This window comes from Leptonychotes weddellii, chromosome 1 (genome assembly GCF_054177405.1).
Source record: "Leptonychotes weddellii isolate Sample4059 chromosome 1, ASM5417740v2, whole genome shotgun sequence".
Classification (NCBI taxonomy): Eukaryota; Metazoa; Chordata; class Mammalia; order Carnivora; family Phocidae; genus Leptonychotes; species Leptonychotes weddellii.
The window spans coordinates 87874020-87889857 of record NC_138369.1 but is presented as its reverse complement, the minus strand read 5'-3'; the positions used below and the strand labels follow the sequence as shown (position 1 = coordinate 87889857).

The window sequence follows — 15838 nt, the reverse complement described above, 5'->3', positions numbered from 1 at the left end:
TGAAGAGACTATCTTTTTTCCATTGCATATTTTTCCTGCTTTGTCGAAGATTATTGACCATAGAGTTGAGGGTGCATATCTGGGCTCTTTATTCTGTTCCATTGGTCTATATGTCTGTTTTTGTGCCAGTACCATGCTGTCTTGGTGATCACTGCTTTGTAATATAGCTTGAAATCAGGCAACGTGATGCCCCCAGCTTTGTTTTTCTTTTTTGACACTTCCTTGGCAATTCAGGGTCTTTTCTGATTCCATATGAATTTTAGGATTGTTTGTTCCAGCACTTTGAAAAATGTCATTGGAATTTTGACTGGGATGGCATTGAAGGTATAGATTGCTCTGGGCAGCACAGACATTTTAACAATGTTTATTCTTCTGATCCATGAGCATGGACCGTTTTTACATCTTTTTGTGTCTTCTTCAATTTCTTTCATGAGTGTTCTGTAGTTCCTAGTGTATAGATACTTTATCTCTTTGGTTAGGTTTATTCGAGGTATCTTATGGTTTTTGGTGCTATTGTAAATGGAATCGTTTCTCTATTTTCTCTTTCTACAGTTGCATTGTTAGTATATAAGAAAGCAATTGATTTCTTTGCATTGATTTTGTATCCTGCCACATTACTGAATTGCTGTATGAGTTCTAGTAATTTGGGGGTGGAGTCTTTTGGATTTTCCACATAAAGTATCACGTCATCTGCAAAGAGAGAAAGTTTGACTTCTTCTTTGCCAATTTGAATACATTTTCTTTCTTTTTGTTGTCTGACTGCTGTTGCTAGGACTTCTAGTACTATGTTGAACATAGTGGCGAGAGTGGGCATCCTTGACATGTTCCTGATCTTAAGGGAAAGGCTCTCAGCTTTTCCCCATTGAGGATGATATTCACTGTGGGTTTTTCACAGATGGATTTTATGAACTTGAGGAATGTGCCCTCTATCCCTATACTCTGAAGAGTTTTAATCAGGAAAGGATGCTGTATTTTGTCAAATGCTTTTTCTGCATCAATTGAGAGGACCATATGGTTCTTCTCCCTCCTCTTATTAATGTGTTCTATCACATTGATTGATTTGCGAATGTTGAACCACCCTTGCATCCTGGGGATAAATCCCACTTGGTCGTGGAGGATGATCCTTTCAATGTATTGTTAGGTCCTATTAGCTAGGATTTTATTGAGAATTTTGGGGATATCGGTCTGAAATTCTCCTTTTTGACAGGGTCTTTGCCTGGTTTGGGGATTAAGGTAATGCTGGCCTCATAGAATGAGTCTGGAAGCTTTCCTTCTGCTTCTATTTTTTGAAACAGCTTCAGGAGTACAGGTATTATTTCTTCTTTGAATGTTTGGTAGAATTCCCCAGGGAATCCATCAGGCCCTGGACTCTTGTTCTTTGGGAGGGTTTTGATCACTGCTTCAATCTCGTTACTACTTATTGGTCTATTCAGGTTGTCAATTTTTTCCTGTTTTAGTCTTGGCAGTTTATAGGTTTCTAGGAAGGCATCCATTTCTTCCAGGTTGCCTAATTTATTGGCATATAGTTGTTGATAGCGATTTCTAATAATTTTTTCTATTTCCCTGGTGTTAGTCCTTTCGTTCATAATTTTATTAATTTGGGTCCTTTCTCTTTTCTTTTGGATAAGTCTGGCCAGAGGTTTATTGATCTTATTAATTCTTTCAAAGACCCAGCTTCTAGTTTTGTTGATCTGATCTACTGTGTTTCTGGTTTCTAATTCATTGATCTCTGCTCTAATCTTAATTATTTCTCTTCTAATGCGTGGCTTAGGCATCAGTTCTTTAAGGTGTAAAGTTAGTTGGTGAATTCGGGATTTCTCTCTTTTTTTGAGTGAGGCTTGGATGGCTATGTATTTCCCCCTTAGGACTGCCTTTGCAGTATCCCATAGGTTTTGGACTGATGTGTTTTCATTCTCATTGGTTTCCATGAATTGTTTAAGTTCTTCTTTGATTTCCTGGTTGACCCAAACATTCTTGAGCAGAGTGGTCTTTAGCTTCCAAGTGTTTGAATTTCTTCCAAATTTTTTCTTGTGATTGAGTTCTAGTTTTAAAGCATTATGGTCTGAGGAGATGCAGGGAATAATCTTAATCTTTTGGTATCAGTTGAGACCTGATTTGTGACTCAGTATGTGGTCTATTCTGGAGGAAGTTGTGTGTGCACTTGAGAAGAATGAGTATTAAAGTGGAATGTTCTGTATATATCTATGAGATCATGTGGTGCAGTGTGTCATTCAAAGCTCTTGTTTCTTTGTGGATTTTCTGCTTAGATGATCTGTCCATTGCTGAGAGTGGAATATTGAGGTCTCCTACAATTAATATATTGTTATCAATATGACTCTTTATTTTGGTTAACAGTTGGCTTATGTAGATGGCTGCTCCCATGCTGGGGGTGTGGATATTTACAATTGTTAGATCTTCTTGTTGGATAGACCTTTCAAGAATGATATAGTGTCCTTCTGTGTCTCTAACTACAGTCTTTAGTTTAAAATCTAATTTGTCTGATGTAAGAATTGCTACCCAGCTTTCTTTTGAGGTCCATTGGCATGAAAGATGGATCTCCATCCCTTCACTTTCAGTCTGGATGTATCTTTAGGTTCAAAATGAGTCTCTTGTAGACAGCATATGGATGGGTCCTGTCTTTTTATCCAATGTGCAACCCTGTGCTGTTTTATGGGAGCATTTAGGCTGTTCACATTGAGCGTGATTATTGAAAGATATGAATTTATTGTCATCATGTTGCCTGTGAAGTCCTTGTTTCTATAGATTGTCTCTGTAAATTTCTGTTCTATATCACTCTTGGGGTCTTTCTCCTTTTATAGAACCCCCCTTAACATTTCTTGCAGGGCCGGCTTAGTGGTCACATATTCTTTCAGTTTCTGCTGGTCTTGGAAGCTCTGAATCTCTCCATCCATTCTAAATAACAGCCTTGCTGGATAAAGTACTCTTAGCTGCATGTTCTTCTCATTTAGTACCTGAATATGTCTTGCCAGGCCTTTCTGGCTTGCCAGGTCTCTGCGGACAGGTCTGACGTTATTCTGATGTTTCTCCTTCTGTACTTAAGGAATCTCTTCCCCCTAACTGCCCTTAAGATGGTTTCTTTGGTTCTAAGATTTGTGAGTTTTACTATTACATGCTGGGGCATTGGTCTGTTTTCCTTGATCTTGAGAGGGGTCCTCTCTGCCTCTAAGACACGAATGTTTGTTTCATTCCCCAGATTAGGGAAGTTCTCAGCTACAGTTTGCTCAAATATATCTTCTAGTCCTCTCTCTCTCCACCCCCTCAGGGATCCCAATAATTCTGACACTGGAACATTTCATGGTGTCACTTATTTCTCCAATTCTGTTTTCATGGATTGTGAGTTGCTTCTCCCTGGCCTCCTCTTTTCCTTCTTTTCTATCAGTTGGTCTTCCAGATCACTAATTCGTTTTTCTGCCTTGCTTACCCTAGCTGTTAGATTATCTAGATTAGATTGGATCTCACTGATAGCATTTTTAAGTTCTGCCAGTTCAGCTTTCATTTCTGCCAGTAGAGACTCTACGTTGCCATTAATCGATTTCTCCATTCTAGCTATTGTCTTCATAAACGCTACCCTGAAGTCCATTTCTGACATTTTGGTTAATCTGTATCCATTTGTAAATCTGTGGCAGAAGTTACAGTCTCTAAGTCTTTCCTATTTTGGGGGTTCCTCCTCCTACTCATTCTGTTGAGGGGTGGTTGAGGGAATATACAGAATCCAAATTATTGACCACAACCCAAGCAAGATGCACCTGTTTTATAGGGACCTTAGGGTTGTCGGCCTCTTGTTCTCCCAGCCTGTCTTCTGGGGGAGGGGCCTGCTGCGCTGTTACTCAGGCAACCCCGTTTGGGTGGAGTTGCCCTGCCCTCTGTGCGGGGCTGATGGGCTCAGTGAAAACCGTTTTTTGGGGGCTTTTGTTCTCTGGCAGCTTTCCCTGGTGGCTTTCTGCATCTCTTCCGAGAGTCAGAGCAGAAGAGACCGTTTCCAACCCTCTGCCTCAGAGCAGAGAGATCGCAGTCTGTTCTTCAATGAGCTCTCCAGGCCACACTATCTCTGTTTCTGTCTGTGCTGCTATAAACTGCAGCAGCCTGGGTTGTGCACCCCTCAGCTGCCAGGTCCAGGCGCGTCTCTACCCTTTGTGTTTCTAAAACCGCCAGCCGCCCCCAGTTCGCATGCACGGCACTGCCACTCCAGATTTCAGTCCAGGGGGCTACCCTAAAGTCCTTTCCCTGCCACTACCGGTCTGCGAGCCTGTGCCCTGTCCCTAGCACAGGAGTCTATCGCTCACCAGTGGTGTAGGATCCTGGCAGCTTGGCTCCCTCCCCCTTCCGTTTATTTTCCAAAATCTGCCCAGGGAATCGCGGCTCCCCGCTTCATACTTCGAAACCAACTGCCTGCAATATTCTGTTTGTAGAGATCCAGATATATCTTCTTACATCTCAGACTGATTTTGTGGGTGTTCAGAGTGGTCTGGTAGATATCCAGATCAATTCAGGGGACCGGTTGGAATAGGGTCCCCTACTCCTCCATCATCTTTAGCCATGTGATTTTAACATAAAAGTACCTCATGTAATAAAATTTGAGGATCAATAAATTAGAAAATTATAATTTAGATTATGGGGCTATTCAGTACAGATTATATTTCTAGAAAAATTATATACATGTTTATGTAATCAAATGATTTTTGTTATATGTATTATTCATAGATGTTAAGAGAACTGAAGGAACAAACATGATCAAATTATGTGTGGTAAACAGCATATTATATTCCCCTTTGAGCTTTGAAATTACCATTAAGGATTCTGATTGGTTCTGTAGGAAACCAAAACAAAGCAAAACGGTTAATTTTGTGTAACTATAATATCCCAGATTTATTTAAAAAAAGAACTCTGTTATAGAGCTTTGTCCTACCGATACCAACGTGAAAAATACCTCTTTGTGGGATTTGCATCTTCTCAGTTATTTTGAATACTACCATCCTTTTTTATTTCACAAAATTATGTCAATTTCTTTTCTTTAAATAGACTACATATAACAAAAGTGTCTTTATTAGCTATTCTTTCAAACATATTTGGGACAAAATTATTTTCAGTGGGATTGCATGTCCAGTACTATAATGCTAATAGAAATTAAGTAATTGATTTTAAAGAAATTAATTAAAGCCAAATACTTCATAGTATTCCAAGTTCCTTTATGTGAATTACAGGGCCATAATTTGCAACAATCATCATAAATAAGTATATAGTTCAGCCACTAGGTGGCGATCACAGTGAATTTTTGTTACTGTATTTCATAACTGAAAATGCAGTTCTGTGCTCTGCATCATAATGTTTTTCAACTTATCTAGTCATTTGATTTGAATGATATATCCTATGCTCTTGCTAATTTTTTGATATGAGAGGAACAGACAGTTTCCCAGATGAACAGAACATGACTTATAGCCAATGTTACTTAGAACTGGTAGAGCCTCTGTTCTAGTGGAACCTAGGTTATTGGATATAGAGTGATCCATTAACATAAGATAGATTATGTAGATCACGTTCTGAAGTAAATTTAGAGAAATGGTCAGATATAGCATGATTATAATTTAGGACTGTCAAGACCTTGGATTTAGCAGGAGTTGAGCCGGTAATGAGGGGTTATATTGGATCAGATATGCACATATATGAGGGAAAGGGGAAAAGGAAGCCCTGCTGTTTTCAGAAAACACGCAAGGGCAGAGGTTAACTGAGCTCCACGGATCTTTTGTCTAGAGCCAAAACAACATTTTTACCATTATCCTTTGGGTACTGGGGCTTCTTCTCCTCTTTCACAGACTAACTCAAATGGTTCCCACCTCTACATATACATTTAACTATATATTTAGAGAAATGTTGCTACACCTTATCTATCATTTTCTAGGTCACTGAAATGTATTTGCATACAACCCCGATTATTTCCTTCCTTACTTCGAAAGTAAGCATATTTCTAATTTTAAAAATTTTACACATTGCCTAATTACTTTATAAAAAGACTATAATAACTCAAATTTCCACTAGCATTATGAGTATCCATTTCACTAAGTCACCACCAGTAGTGCATTCAGACTTATAAAAATATTTGTATAACTCCTTAATGAGCACTCAAGGCCATTCACCTCCATTTCTCTTGCATTTGTCCCATGCATGTCTCCTAACAGACTTTCATGACCTTGGGCTTCTTTTTTTTTTTTTAATTTAGATTCAATTAATCAACATATAATGTATTACCAGTTTCAGAGGTAGAGGTCAGTGATTCATCAGTCTTATATAATATCCACTGCTCATTACATCACGTGCCCTCCTCAATGTCCATCACAAGTTTACCCCATCCCCCCACACGACCTTGTGCTTTTGTACCTACATTTCCTTCTGCTAGAAAGAAGTCCCTTCCTCCTTTCCGTTGAGTGAGAAACTCCTCATCAAGCCAGAAAAATCTGACTTCCTCAGTTATATCTTCCCTCAAATACCTGGTAGAGTCAGTTACTGTCATCCAGGTCCTACAACATTCTCTTCACATTTTCATAACAGAGCAAAGAGCATGCCGTTAGTGTTTGTACAACTTCCTTCCTCAGTAGCCTACAAATATATTCTAATGGACATCTAGTAAACTACTTGGCATCCTGGAGGCATTCAATACTTATTTACTGAATCATTCAATTACTTACTTACTTTTAAAAGCAATCTTAACTATTAGTATGGTTTTCTGCAGAGGTGAAATAATCTTTCTGATTATTTAACCCACCTGGTACAAAATGGGAATTGTAGTCAGGAGGAGCATCAGGCCTTGGATCAGGAGACTTTATTTGATTCTCCGTTTCATCTGTAGGTTGCTCAGGGGCTGTGGGGACCACACCTTGGGAGGAGAGGTAGAAGGGACATGATTTACAATGGAAGTGATAATGTGATAAGAGAATAAATTCATTTTTTCTTTTTTTTTTTAAAGATTTTATTTATTTATTTGACAGAGAAAGACACAGCGAGAGCAGGAACACAAGCAGGGGGAGTGGGAGAGGGAGAAGCAGGCCTCCTGCTGAGCAGGGAGCCTGATGTGGGGCTCGATCCTAGGATCCCGGGATCATGACCTGAGCCGAAGGCAGACGCTTAACGACTGAGCCACCCAGGCGCCCCAAATTCATTTTTTCTTATCAATGAATGTAAATAATATGAAATACACTCATATTTTTAAAAGACACATAATTCATTATGTATATTAGGTATTAACCTATTAATATATATTGATGAATTTTCAGGCTGAATATAGATTTAAAAAAAAACAAAGCAATTATTTATATTGTGCTATGATCAAAGCAACACATTTTCATGCTAGTGGTTCAGCTGACTTCATGCTGATTCCTACCTACATAAACTGCTGGCTCATTAGCAAAAATTCTTTTCCCCACTATATAATATGGAGAACACAGTCATATGTAGAGTGAATCTTATTTTATCCCTAATCCTTTTTGGAAAATGACTGTGTTTAAATGATTTCAAAACATCACACAATTAATACGTAATGGCTTAAAATGCAGTGGTTCCACACACAACTCAGTCAGAGGCAGTTTAAACTACCTCTCCAGTGAAACTGATCTCGGTTACTATAATTGTTGCAAGGGAGGGCCTGAACTCACTTTCCATGATGCGACCTCATCCCCTTGTTGTGATCAGAGACGTGTCTCCCTGTACTCACTAAAGGAAAAATTCTGATTCTCTTAACTGACTGATTTTTATCTCTGAAAAACACAAATCCCATAAATGTGATGTTTCTCTCCTTCCATCGTCTTCTGCACTGTTTGAAAATGCAGGACCTGCTTCTGAGCCCTTCTCTATGTGAGCAGGCTGTCACCACAGGCTTCTTATTAGTACTGCCCCTCTTTGCAGACTTACTTTCTTACTTTTTCCTTTACTTAATTCTCCCCACATACTTTAGAGATCTTTCAGTACATATGTGCCAATATAAATCCCTTTTAATCCTTTTCTGTCAAAGATAGAAATGTTCATATATATAAATGAACACATATGTTTTCTCCAAATGCTAAACAACAATAAAAAATAATTTCAAAAGGAAATAAACTCCAATTTTTTAAGGAAAATATCACAAAATTCACATTTGAAAATAGAGCATATTAAAATTTATTCATAAAATCTTACCTGACATTTTGAAGAATTCCACTTAGTCCTGAAAAATAAAACATTTTAATACCTTAAGATAGATATATATAGTTACTATTATTACTTAGTGATACATGTAACAGGTTTTATGATTTTTTTGTCGCCAGTTACATTTCATTCATATTTTTATTAATTCAACAAATATTTACTGAGCACTTATTATGTATCAGGTACTAACATAGATGTTGAAAATATAGTAAAAACCAGAAAAACAGGTGACCTCATGCTGGAGATTTGTAGTGGCATGAGATTAAAAACACATTAACAAATATTTAAGATTATATCTGGATAGTACAGATACATAAAGAAAACAAAGTAAAAAGTTTAGGAAAAACATGGATGGGGGTCCCAGGAGGTTCAGGGAAAGCCTCTCTCAGGGGGTAACCTTTGAGCTGTTTGAACCAGGAAAGGAGGCATGACACTACAATGTAGGGAGTTCTAGGAAAACAGGCAATACGTGCAAAGGCCCTGAGATGGCACTGAGCTTGGAGTATTCAAGGGTGAGGAAGAGTTCAGGTGTTACCGGGACACAAGGACTGAAGAGAACAGAGTGAAGAGATGGAAACAAGTCTGATCATACCTGAAAAGCGAGGCAGAATGTTTAGGATTTGCTATAATTGCTGCTGGGCAGTCTTTGGAGGACTGTAATCAGTGGAGTGATGAGAGCTGATTTATACTTTCTCTTGAGGGGGCACGAGTGGAAGCAGTGAGGATGGGATGGCAGCCATAATCCGGGTGGGACCGATGCTGGCTTAGACTGGGGAGGTCACCCTGGAGAGGGTGAAGTGTGGTCAGGAGCAGAACCTACAGGAGCTGCTGATGGACTAAGGAAGAGAGGAGTGAAGGATGAGTGTCAGTTTTCAAGCCAGGGTACCAGAGCTGATGACAGTGCCATTAACTGAACGGCAGAGGAAGCTGATGGGGAAGTGGTGCAGACTGGGAAGGGTAAGAGTCAAAAGCTCCAAATAGGCATGTTTTGTTTAAGAAGAGGCCAGAAGTTTATTTTATTTAAATAAACAGTATGTATATGTAAACGTTATGAGTATAACTCGAGAGAAGTAAATCAGAGGTTGAGATGAGATTTGAAACAAGGGGTGGGGGAGAGATTTCATGAATTCATTCAAGACTGAAAAAAAAAGTTATTATCATAGAAAGGAATTTTAGGATTTCTGAGTTCTGGATATTAACAATGAACAACATCAACAAAGGCTATAATTTATGAATGCTTATCTAATGTCAGGCAAAGGGTTGAGTACTTTCCATATCTTTAATTATATTATCTCTCTCATAAATAGCCAACCCTACTAAAATCAAGTCTATTTTTTTTAAGATTGTATTTATTTATTTGACACACAGAGAGAGAGCACAAGCAGGGGGAGCAGCAGAGGGAGAGGGAGAAGCAGGCTCTGTGCCAAGCAAGGAGCCCGATGCGGGGCTCGATCCCAGGACCCTGAGATCACAACCTGAACTGAAGGCAGATGCCTAACCGACTGAGCCACCCAGGCACCCCTAAAATCAAGTACTTCTAAATTCAAAGTTTCTTTTGGATTTTCTTTCCAATGTGTCATTCTGTTTATCAGATTACAAAATGGGGTCATTTGTGTAGTTCCAGCTGAGTAGAAAGCCACCAATATCGATGAGGTATGTCAAAGAAACTTTAGATTACCATATAAGACAGTAGTCAATATGGATACTGAGTTGACTCAATGAACACCACCATGACATAAACCAGTATGTAGATTTCCAGCTCAAATGACTGTCTTGCCAAGCATGGATTGGAATCCCACCAGTCTTGCACCATTTCTACTCACTTCTGGAACTAGAACTAGTTGTACAAAGTCCTATGTGTCTTAAAGGTTAAAAAAAGTACTCTGTGGTGGGGGGGAGGGGTGGGGGGAGCCACCTGGGTGGCTCATATGGTTAAGCCTCTGCCTTTGGTTCAGGTCACGATCTCCAGGTCCTGGGATTGAGTCCCACATCGGGCTCTCAGCTCAGTGGGGAGTCTGCTTCTCCCTCTCCCTCTGCCCCTCCCCCTGCTTGTGCTCTCTGTCTCTCTCTTAAATGAATAAAATCTTAAAAAAAGAAAAGTATTCTAGGGCACATCAAAAAGTCAGAACAAACTGCAGGCCAATCAAAGTACATGAAATTGATCCTATTCCTTCAAAGATGGTAATCTCTGGTGTTTAGAAAATGAGTGTTTCTAGAACCTTAAATCCTGGACACTCTTAGGAATATACCTTCAAGTGACTCTTGTACATGTATACAGAAGATACATACAAAAATGTCGACACACTGTTCATATTTAAAAAAACCATGAGAGACTATGGACTCTGAGAAACAAACTGAGGGTTCTAGAGAGGAGTGGGGTGGGGGGATGGGTTAGCCTGGTGATGGGTATTAAAGAGGGGACGTACTGAATGGAGCACTGGGTGTTATACGCAAACAATGAATCATGGAACACTACATCAAAAACTAATGATGTAATGTATGGTGACTAACATAACATAATAAAATAAAATTTAAAAAAACACTCCCAAATGTCCATCAATGGTACACTGAACAAATAAATTCTTTTCTTTTTTTTAAGATTTTATTTATTTGACAGAGCGCACAAGCAGGGGGAGCAGCAGAGGGGGAGGGAGAAGCAGGCTCCCTGCTAAGCAAGGAGCCCGATGTGGGGCTCGGTCCCAGGACCCTGGGATCATGACCTGAGCCAAAGGCAGACGCTTAACCGACTGAGCCATCCAGGCATCCCTTAACAAATAAATTCTGGTACATTCCAATGATGCAAGAGTATACTGTAGTGAAAACAAACTATAGCCATATCATCAAGAGAGATGAATCTCAAAATAACGACACTAAACAAAAAAATAAAAGCAAGTCATTGGAGAACACATATACGATATCATTTAATGTCCAAATGTAGGAAAATGAAACAGAACATTATTTTCCGAATACATACATGGGGGGAATACATACTTTAAAGAAAAGTTAGGGAATAACACAAAATTCAGGAGAATGTGGGGCAAGTGTCATTGTGGCCCACAGGGGCTTGAAGTTTCTCCTAATGCTTTAGTTTACAGGGTGGTGAGAACAGAGGTGATGGGTTCTTACTAGTCTTTAAAAGGTACATATATGTTTAAATATGCAGATTTATGTGTCTGACATGATTTCACAATACAAAAGAACTATTTGACAGTTATATGTTGCATATAACTTTCTAACTAAATATCTGTTGTTCCTTTCTACATTATTCCTGGAAGTGTAAACAATGAAGAAACCGTGATGGAAACTTTTTGCAGTTGAGTATTTACTGGAATGTGTCCTGGCCTCTTGGCAAGGGAGCCTTTGGACATGTGACAATCTTGCAATTCTCTAGGCAGAAGTCTTGGAGATCTGCATATGCAAACTGAAACCTTAGGCTCTGACGGTTTCCAGTGCCTTCAACAGTGAGAGGAGAGAAAAGAAACCAGGGGGTCACTGTCTGTACAATTCCTCTGCTTCTTACCAAGGGCAGGAAAAACAGCTAGTTCCTGCGAAGTCCTAGTCCATCTACCACAACTGACCATCTGGGTTTAACATATAACTGCTGGGAGAGGATATCCTTTGTACAAAAGGTAGGATACTTGGAGGAAGGTAGATTTGGTGGCTGGTAAGTGATGTATGCCAGCACATTGGCTCAGATACGCAGATCCCAGGTATCCCTAATGGCCATATGACTTTGAGTGACTATTCTGCTGTTGGGTTGTTGTGTCATGGGCAGTATGACAGCTGCATTCACCTCACAGAACTGTTGTGAAGACTGACATGGTACACTCAGAGAGCACTTTATTTATTAAAATTTTATTTTTTTGAAGATTTTATTTATTTATTTGACAGAGAGAGAGAGAGCACAAGCAGGGGGAGGGGCAGAGGGAGAGGGAGAAGCAGGAGCAGGCTTCCTGCTGAGCAGGGAGCCCGATGCAGGGCTGGATCCCAGGACCCATAGATCATGACCTGAGCTGAAGGTAGACGCTTAACGACTGAGCCACCCAGGCGCCCCCTCAGATAGCACTTTTAAAACAGTGCCTGGCACACAGCAAATCCTCAACAAGCACGCATAATTTCACTAGATAAAATAAACCAGCTGGTGAAGAAACCAAGAATAAGTGTCTGTCTTCAAGTGTAGCATAAAAGAGCTGCTTGCCATTCAGCCATTAACAGACATTACTAAGAATCCCTGGTGAAGACTTTATCCTGGGTTTCAGGCTGACATCAATAACTCCCCATCACTGATTCCGCAGTGACTATGGTTCTAGCAGACATGATTTTACAAGCGCTGTTGGTAATGAGTTTCGAAATTGGAAAGAACTAGGAGAAAGAAAATGGAGGCATTGCTGGAGGGCTTTTTCCTATTTGTAGCTAAATGAAAGACACATGAGTTAGAGCACATCTTACATGTGTACAGGATTTGCTTTAGATTTTAGTAGGATAGTGACATTAATTATATTATTCACATGAATGGATTTATCCAGTAATGGACTTTAAAAATTGCAGACAATTATAGTTACATTAAAGACATTGTCTAAAAATTACAATATTCATTACATCTCCAAGATATAAACATTAAGGTTATTTTTTAATTATATTAGTGTAGTGTCTATATTAGTGTAGTACTTCATGGCATATATTCCAATGAGATAATATGTGTAGTATTATATTTGATTTATTTGAAAGGCTTGATGAAACTCTTAATAAATGTAAACGTTGGTATTTTTCGAGCATTCACTTTATAAACCTTTTATTTCACAAGACTCCATGCTGAGTAAATAGAAGTTAATGTGCTAATAGTCCTAGGAATGTACACAGGCCCTGCTTAAAAAAGAAATATTTATTAGGCTTTGATTAATCTCTCATGTATTAATCATTTTCTTCCATTTCCATAGGAAGTGATGACTACTCAATTTCAGTTGTTACATGTAACTTAGTGTTGTATATGAAAGATTTTGTCTGGCCTTTGTCCCAGGCTCTGGGGAGAAATTTCTGAATCCTTGGAATTTCCCAAGTGATGCGAGTGTCTCTATTAAACATGGTGGGCCTTTGGATTACACCTCAATTTATGCTAAGGAGATGTCACAGGATGGGGGCTGATCATGCCAAAAGATCACCATATGAATTAAGAGGGTGGTATTTTGAGCTATGTTATATTTTACTTATCTCTTGACCTCTGGGGAGATGAGAGAGGCTGGAGATTTAGTTCAACCACTTGGCTAATAATTCAAGTAACCATGCCTACATAATGAAATCCCAATAAAAACTCTGGCCATTGAAGCTTGAGTGAGCTTCTAGGTGGCGAACACATCAGTATGTTGGGAGGGGACGCATTCTGACTCCACAGGAAAGAGGCATGAAAATTTCAAATCTGAAACCAGATCTCACCCAAGGTGTCTCTTCCTTTGGCTGGTCCTGATTTTTACCCTTCGTAATAAAACCTGCATTGTAAATGTAGCACTTAGAATTCTGTGAGTCATTCTAGTGAATGATCAAACCTGAGAAGGTGATGAGAACCCCCAAATTTGTAGCCAGTTGCTCAGAAGTGTGGGTGACCTGGGGTTCCCTGAACTTAGGGCTGGTATCTTCAGTGGTGGCAGTCTTATTGGAGACTTGTACCTTTAAACTTGTGGAGTCTGTGCTAACTCTGGCTGGTGAGTGTCGGAACTAAACTGTTTAGATTTTTGAAAAAGTTGCTAAACTATTACAAATAGAAGTACATATATATATATTTTTTTCTGATGTAGTGTTCCATGATTCATTGTTTGCGTATAACATCCAGTGCTCCATTCAGTACGTGCCCTCTTTAATACCCATCACCAGGCTAACCTATCCCCCCACCCCCCCCAGAACCCTCAGTTTGTTTCTATACATATTTCTGATCACAACAGTAAAACATCATCATTTGTAAAACATCAGTAAGTATAAAGAAATGAACATAACTCTTAAACCAACTTCCAAAAATAACTATTCTTAAAATGTTGGTCAATGTCCCGCATGTGTGTATATGTGTATGACTTTATGTTTCTGTGTGTATGCATGGGGGGAATTTATAATAAATATTATTTGAAATACTGTAAACTAACAAATATATGTGTTTAAATGTAAGGTACCAATGACTGTCTTCACTTATTTAAACTATTCCATTTTTATTGTTCACACCTTTCTAGTATTATGATTAATGCTATAAAATTCCCATTTACATAAATATTGGTACAAACTTCTTATAACTAGTTTAAGAAGGATTTGGTGTTCTATAGGTGAATGTTTTTACAACTTAGGGAATATTTTGCCAATTTTTTTCTTTTTTTCTAGCAAGGCTCTTTCAGCTTAAACTCAAATCATGTGAGTGACCATTTCAGTGTTAATAAATATTACCTCCCTTTAAACTTTGCCAATTCGCTAAATGAAAAATTTCTTTTGTATTACTATGCCATTAAACACAATTCTTAATTCAATAAGTATTAAAAATAATGTGTTTCCTGAAAGAGAAATTTTAACTGATATGGTGGTTTATAGATTTTAAAGAATCACTCGTGAAAATATTACAGAACAGCAGGTACTCAGCACTGTATGGAAGGAACTTTTATTTACACATTCAAAAGGATTGTTGATTCTTCCTTCTTAAGAGACTCTTTAAATATCTCTTGCTAATTAAACATACAAAACTTTTATTCACTTCTTTGACTGAAGCAAGACAAAGACATATGGGAATTCAATGGATGCCTAGAGAAAGAGCCCCCAAATTTGGAGGTTTAAAAGAAACAGGTGCATTGTGTTTCTATTTAGCTTGCCCATGGGTTCTGGATTGAATATTAAAATAGCTCTACGTTTCCGAAAGAAAATCCAAATTAACACACATGTTCAGGGGTAGCCTCTCTGAAATCACTGCTAAAGAACAAACTAGTTCAAATCAGATTTGACTGGAATATCCAAAAATATGGCCTCTAACTCTCCCTAAATCTTATATGTTTAGGGTTTTAATTATTTTTTTTTTTTTGCAGTAAATTCACTAGACTTATACTATGTGTTCTTTTGCCTTTTTTTTTTTTTACATTTTTTAATCTTCCATTAATGGATGAAAAAGGCTGCGATGCCCAAGAATCATAAAAAGCTTTATAAAAGAGGTACTATAACAGAGGTGGAAAGTGAGGCACAGAGAAGTTATTGAAAGGCTTTTCCTCAAGGTTGCACAGCCATTAAGAAGTACTGCCAGCATCTGGCCAGGAAGCTGGTTCCCCCCAGTCTACAGCATGTGGCTGCTACCACCTGTGCCTTCCTCTTACCCATAACTGCAGCCACACCAGAACCCTTCAATATTTACCTTTGAGGTTGGGTGGAGTAGAAAAATAAATACAATCTAATGAGCTACTTTCCCTTGTTTCTGGTGATAGGCAGTAGAATTTTTTTTTTTTTTATTAAAGATTTTATTTATTTATTTGCGAGAGAGAGAATGAGAGACAGAGAGCATGAGAGGGAGGAGGGTCAGAGGGAGAAGCAGACTCCGTGCCGAGCAGGGAGCCCGATGCGGGACTCGATCCCGGGACTCCAGGACCATGACCTGAGCCGAAGGCAGTCGCTTAACCGACTGAGCCACCCAGGC

At 38.9% G+C, this 15838-nt stretch overlaps 1 long non-coding RNA gene across 1 annotated transcript in view; it reads right to left on the bottom strand.

The window, feature by feature from the left end:
* Positions 1-1312: 1312 nt before the first annotated feature.
* The window catches only part of LOC145722852 (uncharacterized), a 25943-nt gene continuing 11417 nt past the window's right edge, over positions 1313-15838 (bottom strand). Inside the window, exons 3-4 of the long non-coding RNA XR_014147425.1 lie at positions 8185-8212; positions 1313-6889 (exon numbers count right to left, since the gene is read on the bottom strand). This is a non-coding gene — a long non-coding RNA (uncharacterized LOC145722852). The remainder of the gene's footprint in view (positions 6890-8184; positions 8213-15838) is intronic.